The 9,473-nt window shown below is 55.8% G+C and overlaps 1 protein-coding gene across 1 annotated transcript in view; it reads right to left on the reverse strand.

Moving 5' to 3' along the window:
- Window positions 1–5,793, reverse strand: part of B4GALT5 (beta-1,4-galactosyltransferase 5) — a 34,287-nt gene extending 28,494 nt beyond the window's left edge. The window contains exon 1 of the mRNA XM_017832358.1: window positions 5,691–5,793. The gene's annotated coding sequence lies outside the window, so the exon portion shown is untranslated. The remainder of the gene's footprint in view (window positions 1–5,690) is intronic.
- Window positions 5,794–9,473: the final 3,680 nt, after the last annotated feature.

Below are 9,473 nucleotides of genomic sequence, written 5' to 3' on the forward strand. Positions count from 1 at the left end.
CTCACAAACCCATGAAGACCATGTCTCCTGGGCTGACAGCACTGATGGTTTTGCTTTAAAATCTGCTCTGCCAAAGCTCATTGAAGTTTTGAAGCATTCCATTTGCAGTAATGAACCAATACCTGGAAGCTTTTGTGTCTGCTAATCAGCTTCCACAAGCCAGGCTTCCAGAGATAGAGAGATGAAACATGAACTCTTCACATACTCCCTGCAGTTGCAACACCCTGCGAGCCACCAGCAAAATAACAGACAGCACAGGTGCTTACAGGCAAAGAAAACCCAGTAATTCACCTGCCCTCAAAGAAGCCTTGTAATTTGTTAGCCTTGAGCAAGAGGTGGTCTCCAAACAATGTTCTGCATCACCAGTACCTAGGATGCACTGGCACAGGAGTAGCTGGGTGGAATGGGGCTGCTCTCCTGCCCAGATGTGCCTTGTAGGAGCCTCAGTGCTGGAAGAACGTGGTGCTGCCAAAGGAGTGATTTCCCACAGCTGCCACCAGTCTCCTTCCACTGGTAGCACAGGCAATTTGGAGCTGAAGTTCTTGAATCAAGGAGCATTTGAGGGTTTCTTACTACCCCCAGTCACTGTCAGATCTGATGACTGCAATATCCTCCGTGGGATATGCTGTGGAATTGGGCTGTTCCTTCCTAAGGTTGTGAAACGCTGCCTGGCAGACCTTTCGGGGAGAGGAGGGGGAAAGAGGGCAGCACTGCCGGTGTTTCATAGTAAAACACACACTCCCTTGAGCTGCAGGGGGAAGACCTAGAGATGAAAGCCAGGGCTATGACAGCACAAACCTCATTTCGTTATTCTGAGCTGCACCTTCACCTTCTGTCCCTGCTCAGGCAGTGTCCAGGCACCCAACAAGCTGCTGGCAAACCTGAAGGGGCACCTGCACCGGGCCTCTGCCCAGCCAAGCCAAAGCCACCACAGCTCACCAGTGTGATCCTTGGACAAGCTAGGCACCAGCACCCCACCATGGCCAGTGTTCCCTGCCCCTCCCTTGGGTCTCTCCTGACATCCCCCTCCTGCCCTCCTCTCCACCAGCACTGACTCTAACCAGGCTCCTTCTGCCCACATTCCCCCAGAAGTGCACAGAAGGCAAAAATCAGCAGCAACCTCACTCTCACACCTGACTGCCTCAGTCCTCTCACCCAGACTCACAAGCCCCAGCTCCATGTCCCCACAGTGCCATCCCCCTATCTGGGACCAACACCTCCTCTGTTCCTCACCATCACGAGCAACTCAACCACTTTCCCATCCCATGGTCCCTCCATCAGGGACAAGCAAAATCTTTTGCCATTAATCCCCCCTGGAACTCCTCTGTGCCAGGATCTACCAGGCTGATGCATCAAAAACTGCACTGGATCAGCTACCTTTGGCTATATAACATTCTACCAAAGACCAAAAGGGACAAAGGAGGTGTACCAAGGCAGCTGTTGGTCCCCACGGTGCTGCTCTGCTGGTCACCAGCACACAGCGTGACAGAACAGTGCTTCAAAGCACTCCTGCCTATCAAAATCAAGTTCTTGCATCACAAACGTAATTCAGGGCAAATGGTGCTACCTCATGCCCCGTATGACCGGTCGGGAGCAACTCTTGATAAGTTTTGAGGAAGTAAAGCCAGACTGAATTACAGCTCTCTCACAAAGGTAACAATCTTTCACCCAATAATTTAAATTCTCTGCATTATTTTCCTGCATCAGATCCAACCAAGTACTGCTCCTGTGCAAACCTAAGTTAAAAAAAAAAAATTAAATAAAGAGGGTCCAACATCTGGAGACAACAAGGGAAAAGCCAAGAGCACCAGGGAAAGCCCCCGCCCGCCCTCTCCCCCAGGACTCAGTCCAAGGTCTGAGAAATTCCTACTGTTGCAGAAGAGTTTTCAGTATGAAACAGCAACTTGCAGTGCAAGCAGCTTGAAAAAGCATTTCTGCCTTCAACTGCAGGAGGAATTCCCTTGATTTCCTAGGCCCTGTTCAAAAAGCATAAAACCATATACTTTTAGGAGAACCATATGAGCCACCACTACATGAAAACAGGACAGGCAGGGACTGAGCCCAGCTCCCAGGAGGGCCCACAACCCCATGAATGAATTCAGAGGCAGAAACTAGGACTAAATAGAAACAGTTTCTCAAGGTGTTTCACCTCCAAGTCAGCACACTCTTGGCACCTGCATTATCCTTGCTCCAAGAGTGGGGTCCGGGCATGGACAGAGTAACTCTGGCAAGCCCATTTCTGCACATCCCTTCTGGGGAAGGCAAGAGGCACAAAGGGCACCTGGTCCCAGGAGGGCAAGAGCCTCAGTACCAAGAACAAGCCCTGCAAAAAAACCCACGAGGTGCCCACTGGCCTCCAGAACAGAACAGAACTGTTCACCTGGTGCCAAGCTCTGCTCGTTCCAAGGATGAGGCCAGTGGGATTTCTCACAGCGGAAGCCCAGCCAGCTGCTCACAGGACCTCAGCAGGATCACAAGCAACCTCCCCACCAGCACAAACATCGCTGTGTACCTGCTGCCTCGCAGTGGGACCCGTGTGGATAGGAGAGCATCTCCTGGAGCCTCCAGACGCTGCATCCCCACCAGCCCTGCCGTGCCTCACCCCGGCTCGCCCCCAGCTCACCGCCAGCAGAACAATCGGCTGCCTCATCCCGCACACAATGGCCACGATGAGACAGGCCCACATAATCACCCCATGGCAGGGACAAGAGCCAGCGAGCGCCAGGGAACAGCGTTGAATACAAGGAGAGCCTGCTGTATCTGTGCCATCAGCTGGGTCCCTGGCAATCCACCTCCCAAGGTGGCTGCAGGAGCCCAGGGATTTAATTGTCAGGGTGGCGTGTGGGGAGGGCAGACAGGTATAAGATGGGAGTGCTGGGAAGGAGGCAGCACTGGCTGTTTACATTGGATCACTCTGCGCAAACTTGAGGCCACAAGAACATTTCAGTTCTGTAGGAGGAAACCTTGGTGAAGGACAGAAACAAGGAGCTACCCTAGGCATCACATAAACCCAGGCACGACACAAACATAAGCCCCAAAAGCCCTGGATTCCCTGCAGGGACCAAGCGTGGCTATTTGCTGACAGTAAACATGAATTTCTTCCTGCATTTCCGTCTGCAGCAGACTGCTGGGTTACCTGGGCTGTGAGGAGCCACACACCAGCATCAGTCAGGTGGCAGGCACCCCAGAACCCAGGGTGGGCTCCCTTCTCCACCTCCAAAGGGCACCAGGAGCAGTTATCCAGCTTTTCCAGCCGGCAAGCATGCCAGCTCCACACCAATGCGCTGAGACAGCACCCAGAAGTGCAACTGTCCCAGTTTTCTCCTGGCACTGGCGCACAACTGCTCAAACACAACATGCCTCAGCAATGCCGATGAAATTTTCCCCCTCAGATGTGGGGTTTGGGGACAGGCTCCCACCCATGGTGACAGCACACCCTGCCAAGGGGATGCTGTCCTGCCATGGGGCTGTTCACAGCCCAGAGGGCTGACGCTGCCCAGACAGGGCAGGGTGGCTCCAGCTGCTGACCCCCACGAGCGGAGTTGGCTGAAGCAGACCCTTCCCAGCAGCCCGTGGCACCGGGCAGACAAAAGCTCTTCCAGCCATTCCAGGCTCCAGCTGGTTCAAGCTCACTTGCAGCTTTAGGTCCCATTTATTTGGATTTTATTCTTTTCAAATGAGGTACAATCAAGGAATGGATTAATCACTCTCCTGCCCCTGGTTTAGCCAATGAAATACAAGTTCTTCTTCAGCCACTTCCCCAGCACGCCCTGCAAGGGATGGTCTCTGGGCAGAGGCTTCCCCAGGCCCCTCAGTGGCCACAGAAAACCAGCCCAGCCCCACCCTGGTGCTCCAAGGTGGCAGCGGGCAGGACAAAGGCCCCAGAACACCCCAGTGACAGCATCTCTCCATCACCCGCACACCAACCATTCATTGAAATTCCCAGTCTGCTCAAGTCCTATCTCACTTGCTCTTCTTCCAAGCTTTTCCTCACCACTCTGGCCTGAAAATGAACTCCCTCCAAGTGCTGGGAGGATCAGCCCAGCCATGCTGGGAATACTGGGCTGGGTTTTCATGATGGAACATTTTTGGCAGAAAGAGGAAGAAAAAAAAAAAAAAAAGGAAGCAGTTCTTCTGTCACCTGATGAGTAGATGACTCAGAACATCACTGACATCCATGGGCGAGTGGGGACAGGGACCACTGACACCTCTCTGCCTCCTCTTTGGGCATCACAGGTAGGAAGAACATTGGGTGGGATGTGACCATATTATCTGAGGTCTTCACAGGGAAAGGCTTATGTGCATAGAGCTGGTTTTAAACAGCATTTTATACCCTACAGCAACTCCAGCATCTCTAGCACTGGTGACCATGCAGAAGCATACGATGAATCAGAACACTCTAAAAAAGGAACAAAACCATCCTTACAAGAGAAGTTTCTTTCTTAAACTGTACGGCTATTCCAGGTGGACCTGGGGAAGCCCATCCACAGCCATGCCGTGAGTGTAGAAGACATTCCCTGTGCCTGCCCTGTAAAGGGCTGCTGGAGGCACTGGATGAAACGGCCGCCAGCCCCATGGCAGCACACGAGTGGGATGAGCCAGGCTGTGCTTACAGAGGGAGCAGCTGCACCTCCCATTAACACCAGTGTGAAACTCCTCCAACAGATGCAAGAGAGTGGCCTCGGCAGCCCTGGCCAGCCTGTGGGACAGTGGCCAGGAGCTTGGGGGACAGCAAAGCCCTGGGCCACCATGGCAAGGCCCACCATGCAGAGCCTCACTCAGGTTGTGCCCAGGTCACAGGCCCCATGAGCTGGGCTTCACACACCAGCCAACCCCTACTCAGCCCTGGGAAAGGCTCCCAAAGCCCAGTGGCAGCCACGGGACACTATCTGTAAATAAAAACCCGCAGAAGTCACCTTGAAAATACACAGAGGTCTCCTTGGGATGTCCAAGCTAGGAATGGCATGAGCAATACCAATGACATTTCAAGGAGAAACTCACAATTCCTTTGGAAAGGACTGTTTCTATAGAAATAAATTGTTGCCAAAGTTTGGTTGAAGGCCAAACCGCGAGCCTTGGCTCCTTACAGAAATCAGTTACAATGTATGAAAGGAACAGATGCTTTCCGAGCACAAGTCTTCCTATATCTCATGGGAGATGGACCAACAGCCCCACCAGCACCGGGTGCTGGCCATATTGATAAACGGCTTCTCGAGACCCCACGAAGCTACGACAGGGAACATAGGAAGGAGTGCACTTGCCTTCTAAAACACCCACTTCTCACCTTCCCACTTGACAAAAAGAGTAGGATTTCCGCCAGGGAGCACGTTCAGACCACAAGCATTTGGACAACACTCCACTTCTTCAAAACAAACTCTGGGGCGGGCGGGCAGCGCGCTCGCTGCCCCCCGCCCGGCCCCGCCAGCCCGGGAGCGCCGCGGGGAGCGCGGCCGGCGGCTCCCGCACGCCGGGGGGACCCGCACGCCGGGGGGCACCGGGGACGCGCTGCCCAGCGCCCAGCCCGGGGCTCCGCGGAGCCGCAGCCGGTTGCGCCGGGCCCGGCCGCCCCTCGCCGGGGATGCCGCGGCCCCCGGGCCGGCCGGGCGCGGATTACTCAGCGTTTCCAGCGGCAGACGGTGTGTCCGTGCCCGTGCCCGCGTCCCCGCCCCGGGCCCCGGCCCGCCGCTTACCGATGCCCGGCGCCACATAGACGAAGTAGAGGAAGGAGGAGGAGAGCGAGAAGAGGAAGAGCGCGGCCAGCAGCGAGCGCCGGGGCAGCAGCCGCCAGGCGCCGCGGGGGCCGCGGGGCCACCGCATGGCCGATGCGGCGCCGCCGCCGCCCTGCTGCCGCTGCCGCTCCGCCGCTCACATGCGCCGAGGCCCGGCGGGAGGCGCCGCGCCGGGGCCGCTCGGAGCCGCCGCCCGCGCCCAGCGCCGCCGCATGAATGTGCCGCGGCGGGCGGGGCGGAGCGGGGCGGGCGGAGCGGGGCGGGCGGCGCGGCGCGGGGCGGGGACCCGCCGCGAACCCCCGCCGCACCGAGGGGGCCTCGGCAGAGACCGCCCCGCCTCGCCCCGCGCGCCGCCGGTGGAGCTGGGGTGCCGGGCGGTGACATCGGGACACCCGGCCGTGGTCCTGGGACACCCACCGAGGGTCCTGAGGCACCCGGCAATGACATTAGGACGCCCGGCCGTGGTCCTGGGGCGTCCCACTGATGCTCTTGGTATACCCAGCAATAGCCCCAAGACACTCAGCAGTGGCTTAGGGCACTCGGCCACGTTCCTGGAACACCCAACAACGGCCCCAAGATGCTCAGAAGTGGCTCAGGGCACCTGGCCACGGGCCCCTGACACCCAACCATGGCCCTGGGACATTCATCAGTGGTGCAGGACACCCAGCCATGGTCCTGGGACACCCAGTCGTGCACCTGGGACACTCAGCACCAGGAGAGCAAGGGCTGAACCCCCTGCCCTAGCCCACCAAGCAGCAGGGGTCTGTTTGGGCGAGTGCTGGGTGCCCCTGGACATTGTGCAGGAGGAGGCACAGCTGGAGAGGAGGTGATGGGCACAGATGGGTAGAAGGGAAGAGGGGGCGAAGGCATCACTGTCAGCACAATAATCAGCATGACCAGCAACCAGCAGCCCAGTCGGTTACGGAGTAATTAAGTAGTTTTGCACACATTTGTGGGCAGTTCCCCCATTTTGTGTAGGAGGAGTTGGAACGAGATGCGGAGATGCCTGAAAATGAAAATATGGGAGACCAGAAACACCATCCCCATCGAGGGAGCCAGAAGTAGCTGCAGAGCAGATGGGGCCCAGCCCAGTCCATAGAGCACTGTTTTTTGCCTTGTTTATGAGTGCTGACTTTGCTCGGGGGAGGCCGGAGGGAGAGGTAATTCTTACTTCACAGCAGATAGTGCCGAGACAACCAAGCCCAGTCTCCAGGCAGGAAGGGAGGCTGTGGGCCAGGCACAGCCAGCTGCCTCCGCCCAGGGTGGGCAGCGAAGGCAGCAGCACCCTCAGGAATAATGGTCTGTGGGGTAGGAGGTGGGGACAGACCATCTGCCAGGATGTGTCTGGTGTGTCCCCCCCGGACTGCTCCCACATCCTGAGGATGAGCCTCTCCCCAGCAGGGAGCAAGGCATTGCTCAACCCAAACATTGGACCCTGCAACATGATGACTGCCTGGCTGGGGGCTGGATGTTGTCCAGCGCCAGCCCCACGTCAGCCCGGGGCCAGACACTGGGATAAAGGATTCTCCAGGTATGGCTGTGTGGCACAGTAATCCCAGGAAGGATTAGCCCCCCTTACAGCCTGGATGCAGTAAGAGCACATAAAGAAAACAGTTCCTGCATCTGACAAACAGGACACAAATGTGTTTCTGTTAGATACACAGATTCTCAGAGGAGGAAGGAGATAAAAATGAAGATTGAAAAAAAAGAGCAGGTTTTAGCAGAAAAGTAGAAATCTCTCATTAAAAGGTAAGGCATTAATTTTCTTAATGTACTAAGGAGCGGAAGGATCTCGAGGGCAGAGGATCCTCAAGATTGAGGAAGCTGAGCAGGAAAGCAGGGATTTCCCTGGAGAGGCTCCATGAGCTGCATTAACTTCAGGAATGAGGAAACTGGTACTTGTTCTTGTTTTCCAGGATTGCCACTCCACCACCACCTTCATTGAAACAAATTAAATCCTGAGCCCTATGAATTTCTGGGAGCATACAGTACTGCAGCAGAACTGCATGGCCAAGTGGCAGCTGGATTTGCTGTTCACAAAATAGCGTTTAGCCAACTCCTAAAAGGATGCCTTGGGCAAGGAAACCCAAGAAGATTTCTTGCTTAGTTTATGATTTGTTTGATGCAGACATGGTCAAATGTGAGACATCGTCACAACCAATAATCTAACCTATAGAACGTATTTAATTAGCAATGACATTGCTGGAGGAGCCACCCAGAAACTGGCTCCTAGGCCCTGGGTGCCGCAATGGGGACTGTCACAGATGAGTGAAGTCAGGGAAGCCCTGGAGCCATGTGGGACATGCCTGCCCTGCTGCCCTGCTCTAACTCACCTCCCCTCTCTCTCTCTCCCAGGACTCCACTCAGCTCCAGTCAACCAACTTCACTTTGACCCTTTTATTTTGCTTGGTCTCTTCCCCTCTTCTCCCTGCCCTGCCTCTCCACAGCACCCAGCTAAGGGATTAGGAACACCAGCCAAAGCTATTCTCCCTCCCTTTGCCCTCTTGCAATAAAATAAAATGAAGTTAAACAGGAGGAGAGGTTTCAATGTCTTGGATCATTCCACATGGCCAGGTTAGGACTTGGGGTGGGAGCACTTCCAAGCAGGGCTGTTGCAGGGAGTGTGCGGGTGGCTCATGCCTGGGGAGCCCTGGCACTGCCCCACCACCTTCCTCCACCTGCCATGCTCCAGCCCTCCTAGCCCGGGGGGATGAGCAAAGTCCCACTTTCTTCAGAGTTTAAGGTATCAATGGTGCCCAAGACACTTTAAGGAAGGCTTGTGTGAGCAGCTTTGCCGACAGCCTCAAGGGGAAGGCAAGGTCTGTTGGTGCGTGGCCATGAGCAGGAATGGAGGGACAGGTCCTGCCAGTGCACCTACACTCCTGAGAAGACATAGCTGCACCCTTAGAGCATGTCTCCACATAAAAGGCATTTTGCATCACTGGAGGGAGAGCTGTTTTGATGGCTCGGGGTGCCCCAGCTCGAGTGCGGTGCTTGGAGGGAGGGTACGGACACTATTGCACCATGTGCAGTCTGGGGAGGCTGGAGCTGCACCCTCACAGTGGCACCAACACGGTTGCTCAAGTGCTGGGTGTGGGAGCCCAACGTGGCTCTCTCACTGCTCTCTCCTGACGAACACTGGCCATGGCCGGGCTGGGCAGAGCGGGGCAGGCCAGATCCTGCACCCAGCCACGGAATGGTCGTGGGACAGCAGGGCCAAGGAGCAAAGCCATCCGCCTGGGAAGTGCCCCAAGGTCTTGGACCTTGGATGGGCAGTGCCACATGCTGCCAAGGGCCATAGGGAGACACAGGGCTGGGGACCACTGCCTGGCAGGGTCAGCAGCAGACCCTTAGAGGAGATGACCCCAGAGCAGGTAAAAGGGCTGGCACATAATCCTGCGGTTTGGAATTTGAAACAGTCATTAAAGGGCTGTTCCACTTTAGCTGCCCATCTCTTACTGTTGCTTTCCACAGAGACTGGACGTGGACTATCTCACCTGGGCAGATAATCTTTATTATGCCAGTTCAGTGAAGGACAGGTTGCAGCAAGGATGTCACAGCCCTCACCAGCTTTGCAGTCTTTGTCATGGACTCTGCAGCTTCTGATACCTTCAGCCCCAATGGTAGAGACTTTCCAGAATAGACTTCATCCTGTGATTAGGAAAATGGCTCCATTTATAAAGGTGAGGACAAGCACCGTGTCAGCCCTCCAGCTGCTCAGCAATGCTGCTTGCTTTGGCTCTT

Source organism: Lepidothrix coronata, unplaced genomic scaffold, assembly GCF_001604755.1.
Source record: "Lepidothrix coronata isolate B3197 unplaced genomic scaffold, Lepidothrix_coronata-1.0 Scaffold201, whole genome shotgun sequence".
Lineage (NCBI taxonomy): Eukaryota > Metazoa > Chordata > Aves > Passeriformes > Pipridae > Lepidothrix > Lepidothrix coronata.